Here is a 9784-nt window from a genome sequence, read left to right on the forward strand (position 1 = left end):
GGGGGGAAATATCGCCATTTGCTAGCATTTGGGAAACTGGCATTTTATTTCACTTCAGACAAGTTGCATTTTCACAACTACAAGCATAAAAAGGTTTCATGTTCTTGATAAACGTATTTGCATTTGAAGATAAGAGTACTGAGTTTTCAAATCTACCTAGATCAAGGGAAACGGAAGTGACGGGTGACACTGAGATTTTGCCAAGTTGCAGCACTTCCAACACAAAGCTGCTTTCAGCTCCTCCCATCATGTTTCTCTCTCCTTTCCATACCAAGTCACTCATCAAGGTCTGTTCGTCTTGAGTGGTGCTCGGAGTGGTCGCCAGATCAACGGAGCAACTAGGAATGCATTAGAAATGCAAACACACAGGCCCCAGTGCAGACCTACAGAATCAGAAATTCTGGCCATCGGGCCCGGCAGTCTAGCAAACCCTCCAGGTGGTTCTGCTGCATGCTCAAGTGGGACCATCACTGCCCTAAATCAAACCCTTGCTAACGAAAGCCTGGGCTATTTCAACATCCGCTGATTATATCCAGCCTTCCCCCTCTCCAAACCATCCTGTTGGGTTGGAAGCTCAACGCAACTTTCCAAAAAAACAAAGAACAAACGAAATAACCACTGCTTTTATCACTTCACTTTCTTGAAAACACGTCCTTGTTGTAGACTGAGTTAAAAAACAAAAAACAAAACAAAAAAAAAAACAAAACAAAAAAAACTGTCTCAGTCTGGCATTCAAGGCCTATCACAGTTTGGCCCTAAGATTTGATGCCAGCGGCACCTACCTCAAATCTGTGATGGAGGGCACCTGGTGCGTTCTCCCTTTGTATCTTTTCCCTTGCATTATCTCCTGTTCTCCTTTAATGGCATCCTGTAAATGACCGTTCCCTTCCCTTAGTCTTCTCTACCCTGGAATGCTCCTGAATCAGTTTCTATCCCATTTGCGATTCATCGCCACTGTTCCACCTTGCCAGCTTCCTAAACGTGTAGGTGTCTAGTCTCTCCAGGTATGGCAAAATCTTCTCCAGGCCTGGGATTCTTTTTTCTACTTTCTGTACCTCAAAGATAGGCTTCAAGTACCGTGTCCAACCAAAGTAGGCCTTCCAAACTTTGTTGCTGATAATTTTCGAACTTAAATCACACCCAGTTGTTTCATGACAACTAAGGGCCGAAAAACATTAAACCAGGATCACCAATGTCCAACTTGGGAAAGTCTAATATGTTACCATTAACACATAGGAAAGCTCAGAGTTAAAAAGTTCGAACAAAGGATTTAAACTAAAACTACAGAAACAAACAGGACCCTAATTAATGAGCTTGCTTACTGTTCTACCCATGGGGTCAGTAGCACTTTAAAAGCATATATTTGAAAAATGCTTCTTTCCCTGAGGCCGCCAGACACACTGACTGTAGTCTCCTTAACCACAAGAGGTCAAAGTTCTATTTTCTGTCACCATACTTAGTAGCATGTGTGCATGCTTTGCTGATTGGTTTCTTTTGTGTTTCTGCTCAGAGTGAAGGCAGGCAGCAGGAAATTGAGACCAGGGAGTCCAGAAACTTTCCCAGGTCGAGTGGGCAGTGACAAAGAGGAGGCAGAGGCTCTCGGAAGAAATAAGGACTTTATGGTTTCTACTGGCTTGGCTTCCCCAAATTTTCTTGAATTTATAAAAACAACTTGTGCCCCCCCCCCCGATGATCTGTGCTGTCCATCCCTTTCCTGTCACCCACTGCTGTGTTATTTATACGACACTGCATCAAGCAGTGAAGTCCTAGCTTAATATAACATACTGTAAAGTGATATGTTGCAAAGCCAAAGGTTTAATGGAAAGCTGGGGGGAGGGGGATAAAACGGGCACTAAGAGAGCAACTGAAAAATGCATTTTCAAAGAAAAAATCTGGATGCGTCTAGATGTCCTTAAAGTATTTCCTCCACCTGCCAAAAATTCACTCCTAGGATTGTGTTACCAGGCACTACTGAAACCTGGTAGAGTAATTCACTAGTATGCTTTGAAATTCCCTAACCTATCTAGTGTGGTATGGATTTCAAATCCAGTAAAACTTCATTAAGTTGGTACTGGTGAGCTGTTTCTATAATTCAACGCAACTGTTACTCTTCAGCTAGACACCCTATTGTTCTGTAAGGAACAAACTGAAAATTCCAATGGTGGCTGATTTGAACACTACTTTTCTCTGTCCTTTGCATTTAAAATTGATAGGGTTTTACACAGCTTTCTTTTCCCTACGTAGTTTTTGAACACACGATCTGCTACCAGGATCACAAAGAAAGACTGAAAAGTTGTCCTGTAAACCTTTTTCGTGAGAAAAAGACAAAAATATAATGTCTTCCATTTCCTCAGCAGCACATTTTCGAAGTGACTTGACCGAAGAGGAGGAAAGTAGCCACTTTAAAAAAAAAAAAAAAAAAGTATTTCTGGGCGCCCAGATGGCTCAGATGTTTGAGCATCTGCCTTCAGCTCAGGTCATGAGCTCTAGGTCCAGGGATCGAGTCCTGCGCACTGAGCTCCCAGCTCAGATAGGAGTCTGCTTCTCCTTCTCCCACCACCTCTCCCCGTGCCTGTGTTCTCTCCATCTCTTTCCCTCTCAAATGAATAAATAAAATCTTTAAAGAAAGAGTATCTTCAACTCTTTCACCTAAAGCTGTCTGCAATTTTGCTTGCGTTAGTTTCTCAGGAAGTATGAACCACAATTCTGTTCTCATTTTGCTAGAAGAGCCGAAGCTATGCCATACCAATGACTGATCTGATATTTCAGGACACGGGTCATTTTAATCCATGACGGTATGTATGATAAATGAAGGAAAAGCAAGGCCAGCAGGGTACAGTCAGGGAAATGCTGGAACAAGCCCAGAACAGGCTGAGGGGGGTGCGTAGCTCCATCCCCAGTGAGGTAAATGCTGGTGACAGGTGGTGCGTTGACAGAGGCAGGAATGGAGGAGAAGGACGCGATCAGGCTGCACTAGGTTTCCTGGCTTCTCTGAATGGGCATGTCAAGTAAACCGCCTGAATTACAAGGGATCTGGGGGAGTGACATCGAAGAGGATGATGGGTAGAGCTGGCTAGCAATGTGGTTTGCTTTAAAATCCAAATGTAAAGGCATTTTCGGATTGGATAGCTCTTCCTAACTCACAGGACTACTGAGAGGAATTAGTCAATATATATGTTTTAAAAGATTTTATTTTTTTATTTGAGAGAGAGACAGAGTACAAGGAGAAGCAGAGGGAGAGGGAGCAGCAGACACCCCAATGAGCAGGGAGCCCGACACGGTGCTCGATCCCAGGACCCCAAGATCATGATCTGGAGCTGAAGGCAGACACTTAACTGACTGAGCCACCCAGGCGCCCCAGATTAGTCAATGTATTTTTTAAAATGTTTGATTTCACAAGCATTAATTCAAAGATGACCACGGAACACCTGTAGTCTAAAATGGCAGATGGCAAAATGAAAAACAGTCCTAATTTTAGTAGTGCCTATTTTATTAATCTTTGTTCTCTTAAAAGCGAAATTACCTCACAGCTTTCTTCCAGAGACATTTCTTTACATGTCCCTGTGGTGAAAATTGTTCAGGTCTTAATGACAAGAAATGAAAAGCAGTTGCCGCTGTTAATTTTGTTCTCCTAATTCTATTTTCTAGCAACAAATAAGATGAATAAAACCAGCCCTCATTCAGAAGACACGGTTCAGTCAAAAACAACCATCAAGCTATCTAAAGTGCTACTACTGGATTTCCTTTTTTTATTTTTTAGACATTATTCCCTGTAAAATGTGAACATCCATGGGAGAGGTCATTCACTGAGCCATTAATCAAAAATACCTTAATATGAAATTTATCAGATTCTTTCTAATGTGACAGCTGGGACAGAGAAGCAAAACAATTTCTTTTATTTATTTGTTTGCCTTTTGAGGACGGTGGGGTGGGGAGAGGAACAGAGAGAAGAGACAAATGGTTTATTTCTCATAAAGACACAAATTTGTCTGCAATCAGCCTGAGTTACAAGAAAAGCAACGAGTTTCCTTTTTCGCTCAAAGGCCCTGGAAAGAGAAATGAGAATTTCCTTGTGTGGACAGCTGATTAGTTAGAAGTATAGGTTGTCAGACATGTTACATATAATGTATTAAAATCATTTTAGTGAGTATAAAAAGTCTACACCGTGTACACATAAGTCAGCCTCCATGACCATTTAAGAATTCAAGCATTACACAATATACTCAAAGACAAAGAATGGAAAAAAAGTTAGAAAAGTCTAGTCTATATGGGACTCATTAGCCAACAATTTTACATACAATTCATGCCTAGTGGCATAAATAAAAGTAAAATATAAATATAGTAAAGTATAATATAAATAAAGTATGAAAAAGTAAAATTCAAGAAATTTACGACCCCGTTTGGAAGACAAGTATGTTAGAGAAAATCTAAGGCAGTGTATGAAGCCAAGGACTGGACTGCATACTACGGACAAGAGATATAATGGGTGCCTGGAAATACCAGAGATTTCTGTAGCCTGGACCATTCAGGCATAGTTCACAGAGATAGTAAGTTTGCAGACCTTGAGAATCAGGTAGGATCTGGTCAGCCAGTAACTGCTAAAAGGTAAGTGGCATGGTGGAACAAAAGGGATTTCTTGCCAGGGAAATAGTGATAATGCAAAGTTTGCATCTCTAGACCAGAGCCAGATAACGGAAAAGTCTGGAAAGCTGAGCAGAAGACTTTGGGTAGGGTACTGGTAGTGTGGGGAAGAGAAGAGGAAGACAGGATTTCAGCAGAAAAATGTGGGTTATCAAGTAGGAGAGAGATAAGATAATGAGAGTGTTTTCATGTGATTAGTCTAGCGTTGTTTTGCAGGATGAACAGCCCGTGTATACATCGTAACACCTTTTATAAAGGGGCTGGAAATATACCCCACAGATGACAGTTAATTCATCCTAATAACAGCTCATTGAAGCAAAGGAAATGCAGCTTTTATTAGTCCCCATTTTGGAGATGATTTGCTCAAGGTCACTGAATAAATAAAAGGCAGAATAAAAAAACACAGTATCATGATGCCCATAGGTTCCTAAGTACCAGTTAAATTATGTTCTCTTATTTTCTATGACTCAAGCAAGGGACGCACATGATGGACCTCTGTCCTCAAGTGCCATTTCCAGACCCTCATTAGTGTTCAAGACACGTATCCTACCACCCCCATTCCTGTTACTCTCCCTCTGGCCCCTGGCCCTCTAACTCCACACCTTTCCCCCACCTCCAACTCTCCCAGCGAATAGTTGTTTCTGATTATTCTGTTCCAGTTGGTCTTAGCCATTATCATTAGTATATTCAACTTTTCTGCATCAACCACTCATCAATATGGACAATGGTATGGCTTTATCAGTCCAAGCCAATGCTTTCAAAACTCTTTCCACCTCAAACTGCAAAGCTCAAATGACACCTTCGGAAGGTGTGAGGGAGGTAAGAACTACACATACTAGACTGTGGCACCAAGCTGAGTTCCTCTCCAACTTTCTTCAAGATCAGAGTTAGTTAAAGCATTGCCCCAGTTAACCCCTTCTTGGTGCTGACACATTTTCTCATCCTCCCATGGATCTTGAAGTCACCCCTCCTTTTCTTACAAGCTAGTCCCCCACTTACACTTCCTGTCTCCCGAGGGCCCACACCTGCCACATATTCTCTCTGGCCTTAGCAACTTCTCCCTTCTTGGTGGCTCCTCTTCAGTTTCAAGTAAAGAGACCGGCATATAATAAATGCTCAGTAAATGCCTGATGAATGACTAAAGCTCCAGATCTGTATCTTCAAATATTTTTTGGACATTTAAAAAAATTATTTATTTATTGGGGGGAGGGGCATAGGGAGAGGAGAGAAGTTTCAAGCAGACTCCCTGCTGAGTGTGGAGCCAGATGCGGGGTTCAGTCCCAGAACCCCAAGATCATGACCTGAACAGAAATCAAGAGTTGACTGCTTAACCAATTGAGCCACCCAGGTGCCCCGGGACATTTTTTAAAAAACAGCCTTATTAAGGTATACTGTGGTACAAAAAAATTGTATGTATGCATATACATATACACCTGTGAAACCATCACCACAATCAAGGTAACAGACGAATGTTCCACATTTTTACTTCATCATCTCATTGTTACCTCAAACTTCCCAACTGTAGAACAGAAATCATTAGCTTCCTACCAGACCTGGCTCTTCCTCTTGATTTTCCAATTTCTTTCATATATGTACTGTAACTCCCAGTTTCCCATATTCAACACCATAACACCTTCGATGCCTCCTTCTGTAATTAGCTAATTATTAAGTCTAGTAATCATATTTTTTTCTTCATAGTACTGGGCATATGGAAAGCAATCAGTCAATGCAAGGTCCACTGCCTCTGTACAGATGATGACCATCCCCCTGAAACAGCCTCAGCAGATCCAACTGCCTCAAGACTCTCAAACCTCCATGTCATCAGTTCACCCCATCTTGGGATTTCTCTTTCTATATATAACTGTTCACTGAGCCTCCTTTACTTGGAGAAGTTTCACAGCCAGTCCAAAGGCCAGAGTCCTTCCTTAGCATTCAAGAACTACCATGATCTAGACCCAGTCATGTTTTCCAATCTCAACTCTTATTATTCTAGAGGAATTCATCATAATCCAAATGATTTTATCTCGCTCTCAAAGATTCTGTGTGCATGCACACTTGTGGGGGGTGCTCTTTTCCCTGTCTACATGCCTTTGCTCAGGATACGTCCCTGCCTGGAAACATCCTCTCCAATATGGACCCCAATAATCCTTAGTGGTTAGTTTACCTTCTGTAAGCCTTCAACACCTCCAGTCAGTAAGTTCTATTCTAGAATAATTTTTATTATTTTATATTTCATGTACTAGATTTAACTCCTCAACATCTGTAAGACCTTCAAGGGCTAGAGATCATGCAGTATAATTGTGTGTCCTTCCCAGAACCCAATAATGAGGTTCAGCAATGCAAGACAGTGTTTTCCATCTCTTAGATAAAAATCTTTAATAAAGTGTTCATTAATTCTTAAACTTCATTTCCATTTCACATCTCAATTAATAACCACTTAAAAACTGTCCCACCTAGGGGTGCCTGGGTAGCTCAGGCAGTTAAGAATCTGACTGTTGATCTCAGGGTCATTGACTTCAAGCCCTACACGGGGCTCCACGCTGGGTGTGGAGAGGACTTAAAAACAAAGCAAAAAACCCCAAAACCAAAAACCAAAACCATACCACCTTTATCATACTTAAGGATAGATGAAGGCTACTTTTAAAATTCTTTAATAGACACTTTAAAAAGCTTTCACAAGAGACCTAACATAAAGCATAACATAGTACCACTGAGTACTCCAAGTCAACATTTAACTTTATTCTCCCACCTACATGGAAGATTTAACAACCAATTTAGAATACTTGCCTAATAAATACTAATGCAGGTTCTAAGGGAAAATATCTTAAACTTAAGTGTAACTTATAACTGAAAACTTCAAAGAAAAATATGTTTTAAATCATTAAGGAGTAAATATTTGAGTGGAAAGAAACAGGTTTATTGGTTTATTATTATTTTTTTAAAGTTGTGCTTTAAATATTTTTCAAGAGTTTAGCTCCTGGTATGGAAAATTCCTTTAGGTACACACTAACAAAGTAAGCACAAATTACAAAACAAATTCATACCCTCAACATTTGGTGTAATAGGGCAAAAATGTTCATTCCCACAATATTAAGAAACATCAACAATATGAGTTTGAATAACTAATTCATAAGGAAGAGTTTGAACTGGACCAAATCCTGGATTTTCTTTCGTCACTCCAAGTTTCTTTTCTATTTTAAACTAGTGGCAACAGAAATTTCTTTGTTCGAAAGTCAGGAATGCTGGAAGTCTTAAGTGATAGAACAGGTAGCTCAGCTTCTAACTTCATGTCTCTCCTCAGGGGGAGAAAAACACTGCGGATAAAGTAATTTTGTTTTTATTTCTGGAAAAATCATTTTTTCCATCAATCTTCATAATTCTCTAAAATAAACTGTTAAAAAGTTATAGGCCGGTCAACCACTTCACCCTGACTTGTGGAAATACTAGACATTAATTTCAAGAACACATGGCTTACTCAAGTTTTCTTACTACTCTAAGAGTTTAAAAGTTGCTCCTAAGTCTTGAACAAAAGTCCAGGAGAATTTTACAAGCTCATGATATATTTCTGCATATCATCTGCAGTATTTGGGAACAAAAGAATAGTCAAAGTAGTCTAGGCTCAAGAGTCACACTGAAGGCCATCAAATTTATTTTTAAGGTACCGTACAATTTTAACAGTGGAAAACTTTTGTGTTGCTCAAATGCTTAAGGACTACATCTACAAATAAAGTAGAAATAAGCAGCTAAGAATTTACCATTTCATTACAATGGAGAAAGTGACAAATATCCCTCTCTTCTTTGCTAATATGGAGATGATGCCCTCCCCAAATAATGTGGGACAAAATAACCACAACCTTGAGAAGGCGTACAGTGAACAGCAGAACTTGTAAATTAAAAGATGTGATTCACATTCTAAACTACCTTAATTAAGATTTTAAAGTTCAAGAGATAGGGAACTCCGATAACTAAACAAAGCAGGGAACATTAAGAAATACTGAACAGCACGTAGGTCCTAAACCATATAAATCAAATAAACACAAATCAAGTAAGGACCAGAAACCATTTTCTCCTTAGCACACAGAGTTCCCCAGAATCGCAAACTTGATGAACGCGAGGCACTCTCTGTGCTGACGCAGGCGCACACAATGGAGACAAGCATGGAGACCCCCAGAGAAAAACTTTCCATCTGTACCGTTCTACTCTCCACATAAAGGAAAGCAGAGCAGGGTGAGAAGTTTTTCGCACTTCTTCCACATCAGACGGGGCAAAACTGGGAGTTAGTATTGCAAGCGACTAATCTCTGGCTACAACCAAAGGCAGACTGAATGAATGGAGTGTGGGGCAGGGTGCATAGGGGACCGAGCAAGGCGGGGAGGGGGTGGCCTCAGAAAAAAGTTTGAAGCATTCTGTAAAGCCTAAATGGATTAAACTTTTAAAAAGCCCCAATATTTCTCATTTCCCTTTTTCTTCATCCCTCCCTCCCTCTCTTTTTATTAAATACACACCGACTTCCTGGGACTCAACACAGACATGCTCTATACTCAGCTAAAAGGCCTGGTGCTTAGTACACACGGGAGTCCTAGAATTGATGTATGTCCCACACAAATGGTCCTTTTGTGATGAAGTATTTTTAAAATTACTTTTTTGTGACCATGCATAAAATATGACCTATTGCTAAAAAAAAAAAAAAAGGATGAATTCCATGCATCGATTAGTAAACTGAGTCCCCAATCCACAGCGCTTGATTTTTACTAGAAACATAAGGTGTCTATTTACTACTCTAAACGTGTTTTCTGAACTTGAAAGTCTGCTTTCACATTTTTAGAAGATAATGAGGGACTGAGGCTTTAGGGTTTCTAGTCTCTGATCTGTTCACAAATGGGTTGTTTAGACTATTTAGCAAAGGAAAAAAAAGTGAATTCTTAAAAAAGTTAGTAGATCTGAGTAACATTTAGTAGATAGCTTGAAATACACCAACTTAAAAACCTAACCGCGTAAAAAGTGTAGGGACACATCGCTTATTTCTTCTTGAACAGAAATAAAAATATAATGGGGGGAGGGGTCTGGGTAAATCTGGAGTAAGGAGGTGGGTCCCAATCATTAGTCCCTTGTCCAGGACAAAAAGCTTCCTTTAACCGCATGC

At 40.2% G+C, this 9784-nt stretch overlaps 1 protein-coding gene across 1 annotated transcript in view; it reads right to left on the bottom strand.

Moving 5' to 3' along the window:
- The window catches only part of STK26 (serine/threonine kinase 26), a 51933-nt gene that overhangs the window by 40951 nt on the left and 1198 nt on the right, over positions 1 to 9784 (bottom strand). The window lies entirely within an intron of this gene.

Source organism: Mustela nigripes, chromosome X, assembly GCF_022355385.1.
Source record: "Mustela nigripes isolate SB6536 chromosome X, MUSNIG.SB6536, whole genome shotgun sequence".
Lineage (NCBI taxonomy): Eukaryota > Metazoa > Chordata > Mammalia > Carnivora > Mustelidae > Mustela > Mustela nigripes.